This window comes from Nicotiana tabacum, chromosome 21 (genome assembly GCF_000715075.1).
Source record: "Nicotiana tabacum cultivar K326 chromosome 21, ASM71507v2, whole genome shotgun sequence".
Taxonomy (NCBI): domain Eukaryota; kingdom Viridiplantae; phylum Streptophyta; class Magnoliopsida; order Solanales; family Solanaceae; genus Nicotiana; species Nicotiana tabacum.
Genome location: NC_134100.1, coordinates 1,533,517 through 1,543,600, shown reverse-complemented (window position 1 = coordinate 1,543,600; position 10,084 = coordinate 1,533,517).

Sequence of the window (10,084 nt, the reverse complement as noted above, 5' to 3'; positions counted from 1 at the left end):
GCTAATGGCCTTTGCCAAGAGAAGAGTTCGACCTCGATCGAACGATGACGGGCTGTTATTTCGATAAGTTCGAAATAACACCCTTTAAGGCCAAGGGCCTTCGCCAAGAGAAGAGTTCGACCTCGATCGAATGGCGACGGGCTGTTATTTCGATAAGTTTGAAATAGCACCCTTTAAGGCCAAGGGCCTTCGCCAAGAGAAGAGTTCAACCTCGATCGAACAACGATGGGTTACTATTTTGATAAGTTCGAAATAACACTCTTTAAGGCCAAGGGCCTTCACCAAGAGAAGAGTTCGACGAATGACGACGGGCTGTTATTCCGATAAGTTCAAAATATCACCCTTTAAGGCCAAGGGCCTTCGCCAAGAAGAGAAGAGTTCGACCTCGATTGAATGACGACGTGTTGTTATCTCGATAAGTTTGAAATAACACCCTTTAATGTCAAGGGACATCACCAAAAAGAGAAGATTTCGACCTCGATCGAATAATGATGGGTCACTATTTCGATTAGTTTGAAACATTTCTAAGGCCAAAAGCCATCAGGATAAATAAAAGGAAAGAAAAACCAGGACTCGCCATACATGCGTTTATCTCACACCAAGGCCATAAACAGTTAAAATAAATGTGAAGAACAAGGCAAATAACGAAGAAAAAACTCTCCTTTATACAAAGTCATTGTGCAGACTATCGCCGCTTACATGTGGTCCAAGCCAACGATAAAAAGAAATAATGAAAAGGAAAGGGGAAAGAGACAATGACAACAGCCGACGAACAACTATAAAAAAAAACACGACAAACAAACAAACAACTGGAAGTAAGTACAGGCAAGGACAACATTCTCCATTCGGCGTCATCACCACCGTCACCATCACCATCTCCAAGAGGCCCTCCATTATCATCATCCGCACCCCCATTAGCTTCAGGAGTCACCGCATCATACCCACAATTGATGCGGGCCTCCCGTACTTTCACTCGCGCTTCTTCATAGGCAACCTCAGTCACAGTACCCACCTCCCACAAACTCTTATATATATCCCGCTGGGCTTCAGCATAAACCCAAAGCTCGTGCATGTGGAGGGGAACGGCGGTGGAGGAAGACTCAATCTGAGCCAACAGTCGCCCATTTTCTGCCTCTAGTGCTGTGACTCGATCTCCCAGAACCGATGCCTCTTGATCAATCTCGCTGATGCGCTCCTCGAGCCTTGCCTCCATGAGGGTAGTCGTCGCTCTTTCCGACTCCTATTCGGATTGGAGGACGCGGATAGTGTTCTCTAGAGCCACGTCCCTCGCCGAAGTCTCTGACCAATCACTCTCGATGCTCTCCAACCCAACAACCTTGTTCTCCAGCGCGGTCAATTTCCCCATCCATTCCACGCTTATCGCCTCAACCTTGGTCAAGTTCTGATCCATCTCCGACTACATAGACCTCAATCTCTCTTGCAGATGCTCACATTCTGCAGCGACCCCCTTGCCCAACTCGAGCTCTTCGTCCTTAATTCGAAGCTGCTTCTCGAGCACACTCTTTCTACGGATAGATTGCATCAACTCTTGGTCCCTTTTCTCCAACTCCTCACCAAGAGCCCGATTACCGGGGTTTGCCTTCAACCGCTCATGCATCTCGCGGCACTTGTTGCGGTAGTGACGATATTTATCCAACATCTTCAAGAAAATATTGGCCCGAATGTTGGCCCTGCGAATGCTTTCCACTTCCACCATATATGTCTGAAAAATGTAAAGACATGTTAAAATCGCATCATCAAGAAAGACGAGGGGAAAGTGAAAGTGAGCATAACGTACCCTCAAGCCCATAACAGCCACCTCATCCATTAGATTCACATCAGGAACGGACCAAAGGGCCGCGTTCTCGTCTTCGGAGCACAACATGCTGAATTGCGGCACCAGATCCTTTGTGTCCCCCAAGAGATTAGTACCCGAAGGGATCTCAAGAATACGAGCCGAGCCTCTCGCATGAACCACCGAGTGAGTAAGGACCTCCTCAAACATTCTAACATTATCAGGGTCGAGGTCCGACTCGGATTTATAATCATCAACCCCCATACCTTTCCCTCTTTTGGCAGCTGAAGGGGGAGCACGACCAACTGCAGAAGACGAGGTTAAGTCCGAAACTATAATGGCGGCCCTGGAGATCTCATTCTTCGCCACGACAGGTTGCTGATCACTGACAATGGTAGGAATTTCTAATTGAGCCGAGGCAACGGCCGGTTCCGTCCCTACGGGGGGAGCCACGTCAACACCCTCTCCTGAGCCCGTCGTGGGAGAGTCGTCAAGATGAATCACTGTTGGGGGCGCTGTTTCAAACTCCACTCTCCGCCTCTTCGACGACCCCTCCTATTCCCTAGTAGATGGTGATTCACCCGTCGTGCGAACAATACAGGTCGAGACCTCATCTTGAGAAGTGGCCCTCGCAGGGGTAACCAAGGCCGCAGACTCAACTGAAGCAACCCTCGATAAAGGTCGGGCGATGGGTACCACGACAGGGCAATCAAATGAGGCCGGTTGACGAAAAGCTAATGGAGGATCCCTTTCTCTCCGAACTATCCCTGACATCGACAAACGACATATAAGAAGCCAAGTAAAAAGAGAGGAAGAATAGCAAACAGAAACGTTATCTCACCTGTAAAAGACCTGTGTTCGAACCTGTCATGAAAGGTCGACCATGTGCGAATCCCCACTGTATGAGGAAAGATGGCACCCACCCAGTCATGAATATCTTCGACAGGCGGAGGGGGAAATCTCTCAGCTGCAAAGACATGATAAAGTTTAGTACCATAACAGAAAACGATCGAGTATCTCACCGACTAAAGATACAAAAACTTACACGCAAAGTTCCACTTCTCAGGGAATCTCGTTGGGTCTGCCACAATGTGCTTAGTCCGCACGTAAAAATAATTCTCGTGGAAACGACGGTTGGTCCTGTCGTCCATCTTCAGCACCAGACTCCTCGACCCTCGATGATGTATGTGAATCATCATACCGTGAATAAGTTGAGGGGAGAAGATGTTAAGCATATGGTCCAAAGTGACCTCGCGACCGACGAGTTCCGCGTACTTAAGCAGCATAAGGAATAACTTGTACACATACGGTGAAAGTTGAGCGGGCATACCTCATAAAAACGGCAAAAATCCACCACCAACAAAGGAAGAGTAAGTGTGTACCTTACAAGGAAGGGGTAGGCGTAGAACACGCAGTACCCGAGGTGATGGAAATAAACTATGTCTTTCCCCACTGTCGGCCACATATCAACATAATTGGGGATTCCCCACCTTTCTTTCAACTCTGCAATGTCCCTTTCTCTCATAATGGAGTGGACAGGTTCCGGTTCAACCCCAATGGGAGTACTGAAGTCGGTCGACTCTCTCCCAGGGCGAGGTCAGATCTCAATCACTGATAGGATCTCCTCATCTTCCACTACATCTACCCCTCCTGCGGCCTGAGCAACACTTTCCGGTACCAGACTAATGACAGGGAGATCGGCGCGAGAAGAATCACCAGCTATTTTGATCAGAAGACATGGCAAAGAAATAGCGAAAAGAAGGGATGAAAATTTTCAGTGAACAAGAGGGCAAGCAGAAATTTGGGCTATCAGAAAGAAATTATATCTGCAGAATTCTCTCAAGTAAAAGGTGAAGAAGTGTGTCAATCGAATGAAAAACTCCCTCTATTTATAAGAGACATAAATCCCCCGAGTAGGAAACCCAAGAGTCGCCAATCGAATCTGATAGGGCACGAAACGTTTAGTCCCCCAGGAACGTGTGTAATAATGGCGGTAACCACGAAACAACTCTTTGATATCAAATGACGTTTCGGTTCCAAAACCACCACACCAGTCCATGGGAATCGAAAGAACGCCGTCACTCTGCCAAAAACCCAAGAAATATAACTAAGGAACAAAGAGTCAGAAGTCAGATTTCGCTCGAATTCATAACAATCATGATCCGTTTGCTGAACCCGACAGAGGATGACCCCGACAGACGGAGGGACTAACTGTATTGGTCAAAATCTGACCGTCATGACCTAGCTGACCAACGTCCCGCCTAAGTGACCGGGTAGCGAAAGATAGTATAGCCCGCTCCATATCCCTTTCCCGACATCCGACGAGTCGGAAAGAGCGGTGCCTAAAAGCACGACTAAGTCACATTGGAGGCAAGAGGACGTCGGGCTAAGCAAAGGGCAAGGGTGCCACGACTATATATAGCAAGGAAAAGCTTTCAATGTAGGGGGCTGTCCCTCCTATCTCTTTCTAAAGCTAAAAAAGCTCTCGTCTTATATTCTTGAGAGGCAAGAACTAACCTGGAGGAAAATATGTAAAGTTGTCTCCTCATAGATTGATGGGAGACGCAATATTGAATCTCAATAAGATCATTTATATTTCTTTCATCCTACATATGATCCATACTGCTAGCTCTTTGATCTGGAATTTATTATGTCTGACTAAGATTTACCCCTTTATTTTCTTTGATTGATTTGTTCAAAAAGGTTTCAATATCTTTTGAGTCAAACAGAGCCTTCAAGGAGACCTTTCCTTACTTGACTTGCCAACAAAGCGGTCAAACCAGTAACCAAGTTCATGCGTCAGTACCACGTCCAGGATCTTAGGAAAGGGGAAGCTCAAATGATATCTAATGGGATGGGCATGCTCCCCACTGCTCTATGATTTATTATAGTCATACTCTGTTTCGTACCTGGTAGCTAGCCTTTCGCTTCCTCCTTGTACTAGATTTTGACTTGAATTCCCCCTGAAAGCGAGAACGCACTATATGCCTTCCCCATTCATTGCGGGTTGGTTATTTGTCAGCATCGGTTTAGCTTACGATGTGTTTGGAAGCCCTCGGCCATACGAGTATTTTACAGAGAGCCGACAAGGAATTCCATTAATAACTGACCGTTTTCTTATTACAACTCCATGAGAATCAAATTATGTCGTATAAATTGAAATAAACTATAGTAATATTTTTCAGAGACGACAAAATTATTTATCTCTCTATCCTATCCTATCCTTGTGACAAGCAATTTATTTGGTAGTGCGCCTATAACAAGGCATGCAGTTGTAAAGTATGAAAGTAAAAATTATTACTAACTATATTTTTAAAGTATAGAAATGCGTCAATATTTTCGAAACTAACAAAAAGATAATGTGAAATAAATTGGGACTACATTAGTACTTAGGGGTCATTTGGTTCACGATTAATTACGTAGTGATTATAATATAAGAATTGTTATACAATGAATAACAATATGAATATTTTTATATGATGAGTAATAATACAAGTATTATTGTACAACGATTGCCTACTTGCACGGCAAGTTTAAGTGTATGTATTCTTATTCCACATTTAATCTATAAATAATACATGTATTTCCATAACTTATGAGTTGCAAACCGGAGTTCTATCTCGGATCCACATAGTGACCTATTTTTGTCTCGAAAACCGCTCCACATTAAGGTTTTAGCATAAAGTTTAGTACCACAAAACCAGTCATTTCGATCTAGATTGATCTCCACCTGTCCATGCGTGGTAGTAAACTAGATCAACATTTATCTTTTTGATTTCATTTTGAACTTAACAATATCTCTAGACAGTTGAATAGCGCCACTATTTAAGATTAATATTTGAACTCTTCATTGTTTCTTCCTCCCGCTGGGCACATACCCATGTTGTCCAACCAAAGACCCAATAATTTAATTCTATTCTCTTTTGGTTTCCATACCCATTCGGAATTGAATTCGGTTTTTATTCCTATTTTGAGTGGATTTTGACTTTAAGAGAAAACACCACTCATAATCTATAAATAGGACAACCTTGGAAAATTATTCTATGTTCATTGGTAGAAGTCTTTGAAAGACTTAATAATATAAGAGTGGTTTTTGAGAGAGCTTTCATGAAGAGAGAAGAGAGAAGAAAAGTATTTATTTTTGCTGCAGATTTTTATTCCGACCAGTCAATTTCAAATCACATTTTCCGATTCGTTAAATATTGGATCGAGCTGATATTTTGACTGAGTGTTCGTAACATTTTGGTCTTAGATTTGAACAGTGGAGATCGGATTTGGGGCTCGTAACATCTGATTTCGAGCCTCAAAATGTAACTTCATTTTTGTGGATTCTCCTCTTTCTTCAATTGATTAGTTGTTGTTCTTGTTACTATTGTTGCTCCGTGTTTGGCACTTGTTGTGTAGCCAATTTGGAGAACTTTTGTAACCCTCTTATTGTTACAGTGGAGCTTTTTTGGATCTTTGTGATCCCGTAATTTTTACCTTCGATTTGAAGAGTTTTCCACGTTAAAATTTGGTGTTCTTTACCTTCTTTATTTTCGGGTTTGTCTCTTTCTCGACATAACAGTGGTATCAGAGCCTTGGTTATTTATCCAGATTATAACGGAATGGAGGCGAATATGAGCAAGATGGTATGTTTAAATGTGAGAAATTATAATGTTTGGAGAAGCAAGATGAAAGATTTGTTGTTCGTGAAGAAGATGCATCTACCCGTTTTTTCAGCTCATAAACCCGAGAGTGTATCTGATGAAGATTGGGATTTCGAGAACCATCAAGTATGTGGATATATACGTCAATGGGTTGAGGATAATGTTCGCAACCATATTATGAACGAGACATATGCGAGATCATTGTGGGAAAAGCTGGAGGCTCTTTATGCTTCAAAAATTGGGAACAACAAGTTGTTCCTGCTAAAGCAATTGATGACCTTTAAATACAAGGAAGACATCCTATCCTTGATCACATAAATGATTTTCAGGGCGTCCTTGATCAACTATCTGGAATGGGAGTTAATTTTGATGATGAGATACAAGGACTTTGGCTTCTTAATACTCTCCCAGACTCTCAGGAAACTCTTTGTGTTTCTTTGACAAATTCAGCTCCTGGAGGTAAGGTGACCATGGAATATGCCAAGAGTGGTGTGTTGAATGAGAAAGTAAGGAGAAAATCTCAGGGTTCGTCCTCACAAGCAGATATCTTGGTTACAGAAGACCGGGGGAGAGATAGAACAAGAGGCTCAAGGAATAGAGGTAAAGGTAAAAGTAAGTCAAGGTCTAAATACTATAATATTATTTGCAACCACTGTGGCAAGAAAGGACACATCAAAAGGTTTTGCCGCAAGTTGAATCAAGACACTAGAGAAGGAAAGAAAGCCGAAAATAACGAGAACAATGTTGCTGCTATTGTTCGAGATGACCTTCTTTTTGCTTATGATGAAAGCGTCATCGATTTGGTATCCCATGAGACTAGCTGGATAGTAGATTCTGGAGCTACCTCACATGTCACACCAAGAAAAGATTTTTTCTCATCTTATACTCCTGTTGATTCTGGAGAGTTAAAGATGGCAATGCCAGTGAAGTTAAGGTGCTCGGTGTTGGCACAGTTTGTTTGAAAACTAATAATGGTTCAACGTTTGTTCTTCAAGATGTCAAGCATACTCCAGACTTTCCTTTCAATTTGATCTCAGCATGAATATTAGATGATAATGGTTACCATAATGCGCTCTTTAATGGCCAATGGAAGCTCACTAAGGGCTCGTTAGTAGTGGCTCGCAGAGTCAAGTCTGGTTATTTATATGTGACACGGGGCTCTATTCTTAATGACTCAATAAATCTGGTGGAAAGTGATACTTTATCAGAATTGTGGCACAGAAGATTGAGTCATATGAGCGATAGGGGGATTACGTGTTTGGCTAAGAAAAGTTTGCTTTCTGGATTGAAACAAGCAAAGTTGAAAAGATATATCTAATGTTTAGCTGGCAAACAGAAAAGGGTTTCCTTTCATAGTCATCCTCCTTCAAGAAAGCCCGATTTATTGAAGCTAGTACACTCGGATTTGTGTGGTCCTTTAAAAGTAAAGTCAAAAGGTGGTGCACTTTAATTTGTGACCTTCATTGATGATCATTCTCGTAAGCTCTGGGTGTATCCTTTGAAATCTAGAGATCAAGAACTTGGCGTGTTTAAGGAATTTCAGGCCTTAGCTGAGAGACAGAGGGGGAAGAAATTAAAATGTATTCACACTTACAATGGTGGTGAATATTGTGGTCCCTTTGATAACTATTGCAAAGAACAAGGAATTCGTCATCATAAAACTCTGCCCAAGATGCCTCAATTGAATGGTTTGGCAGAGAGGATGAATAAAACTCTAGTTGAGAGAGTTAGATGCTTACTTTCAGAGGCTAAACTTCCAAATACATTTTGGGCGGAAACACTAAACACTGTTGCCTATGTTATCAATTTGTCTCATACTGTTGCTTTGGATGGTGATATCCCAGATAGAGTTTGGTTTGCCAAAGATGTTTCTTATGATCACCTGAGAGTTTTTGGGTGTAAAGCTTGTGTGCATGTTCCTAAAGATGAGAGATCGAAACTGAATGTCAAAACTAAGCAGTGCATCTTTATCGGTTATGGTCAAGATGAGTTTGGGTATCGTTTTTATGATCCAGTTGACAATAAACTTATTAGAAGTCGTGATGCAATATTCTTTGAAAACCAAACTATTGAAGATATTGACAAAGCTAAGAAGATAGATTCTCAGAGTAATGAGAGCTTAGTTGATATTGATCCAGTTTCAATTGCTAAGGCACCTATTTCACATGAAGGAACCCAAGACAATGATGGAGATAGTGATCAAGATCAAAATGATCATCATGGTGTAGATGTTATGGATGCTCCAGTTGATGAAGTTGTGGTTGATCAACAACTAATTCCTGCACAGGTAACTATTTTGAATGCTCCTGAAACCTCTCTTAAAAGATCTACAAGGGAGAAGCAAAAATCCATGCGCTATCCTCCTGATGAGTATGTACTTTTGACTGACATGGGAGAACCTGAGAATTATGATGAAGTCATGCAAGATACTCACAAAGATCAGTGGATAGAAGCCATGGAAGATGAGATGAAGTCACTCCATGAGAATGGCACATATGAGTTAGTGAAATTACCGAAAGGTAAGAGAGATTTATCTAACAAATGGATATTTAGAATAAAGCAAGATAACCATACCTCTGCGCCTAGATACAAGGCGAGGTTAGTTGTTAAAGGTTTTGGCCAGAAGAAGGGAGTTGACTTTGATGAAATTTTCTCCCCTGTTGTGAAGATGTCTTCTATTCGTGTGGTTCTAGGCTTAGCCGCAAGTCTAGATTTAGAGGTTGAACAGATGGATGTCAAGACTGCTTTTCTTCATGGTGATTTAGATGAGGAGATTTATATGGAGCAGCCTGAGGACTTCGTAGTTAACCTTGCAGATAAGCATGCGTTTTGTAGAAAATTGGCAGGCATGAAGCCTGTCAATATTTCCTCTACTTGAAGACACATTTGGCCCCTTGGCTGGAGGGGGAGTTTGTTGGGCACATGCCCACGTTGTCCAGTCAAAGGCCCAATGGCCTAATCCTATTCTCTTTTGGTTTCCATTCCTATTCGGAATTGGATTCAATTTTTATTCCTATTTTGAGTGGGTTTTGGTTTTAAGAGAAAACACCACTCATGATCTATAAATAGGACAACCTTGGAGAATTATTCTATGCTCATTGGTAGAAGTCTTTGAAAGACTTAATAACATAAGAGTGGCTTCTGAGAGAGCTTTCATCAAGAGAGAAGAGAGAAGAAAAATATATTTTTGCTACAGATTTTTATTTCGACCAGCCAATTTCAAATCGCGTTTTCCGATTCGTTAACTGTTGGATCAAGCTGAAATGTTGACTGAGTATTCGTAACATCTTGGTCTTTGATTTGAACGGTGTAGATCGAATTTGGCGGCTCGTAGCATCTGATTTCGAGCCTCGAACAACAGCTTCGTTTTTGTGGATTCCCCTCTTTCTTCAATTGATTAGTTGTTGCTCTTGTTACTATTGTTGCTCCGTGTTTGGCACTTGTTGTGTAGTCAATTTGGAGAACTTTTGTAACCCTCTTATTGTTATAGTGGAGCTTTTTGGATCTTTGTGATCCCGTGGTTTTTACCTTCGATTTGAAAGGTTTTCCACGTTAAAATTTGGTGTTCTTTATTTTCTTTATTTTCTTGTTGCCTCTTCCTCGACATAACACCTCCTGACAAAAAGAGTGGCAGTCTAAG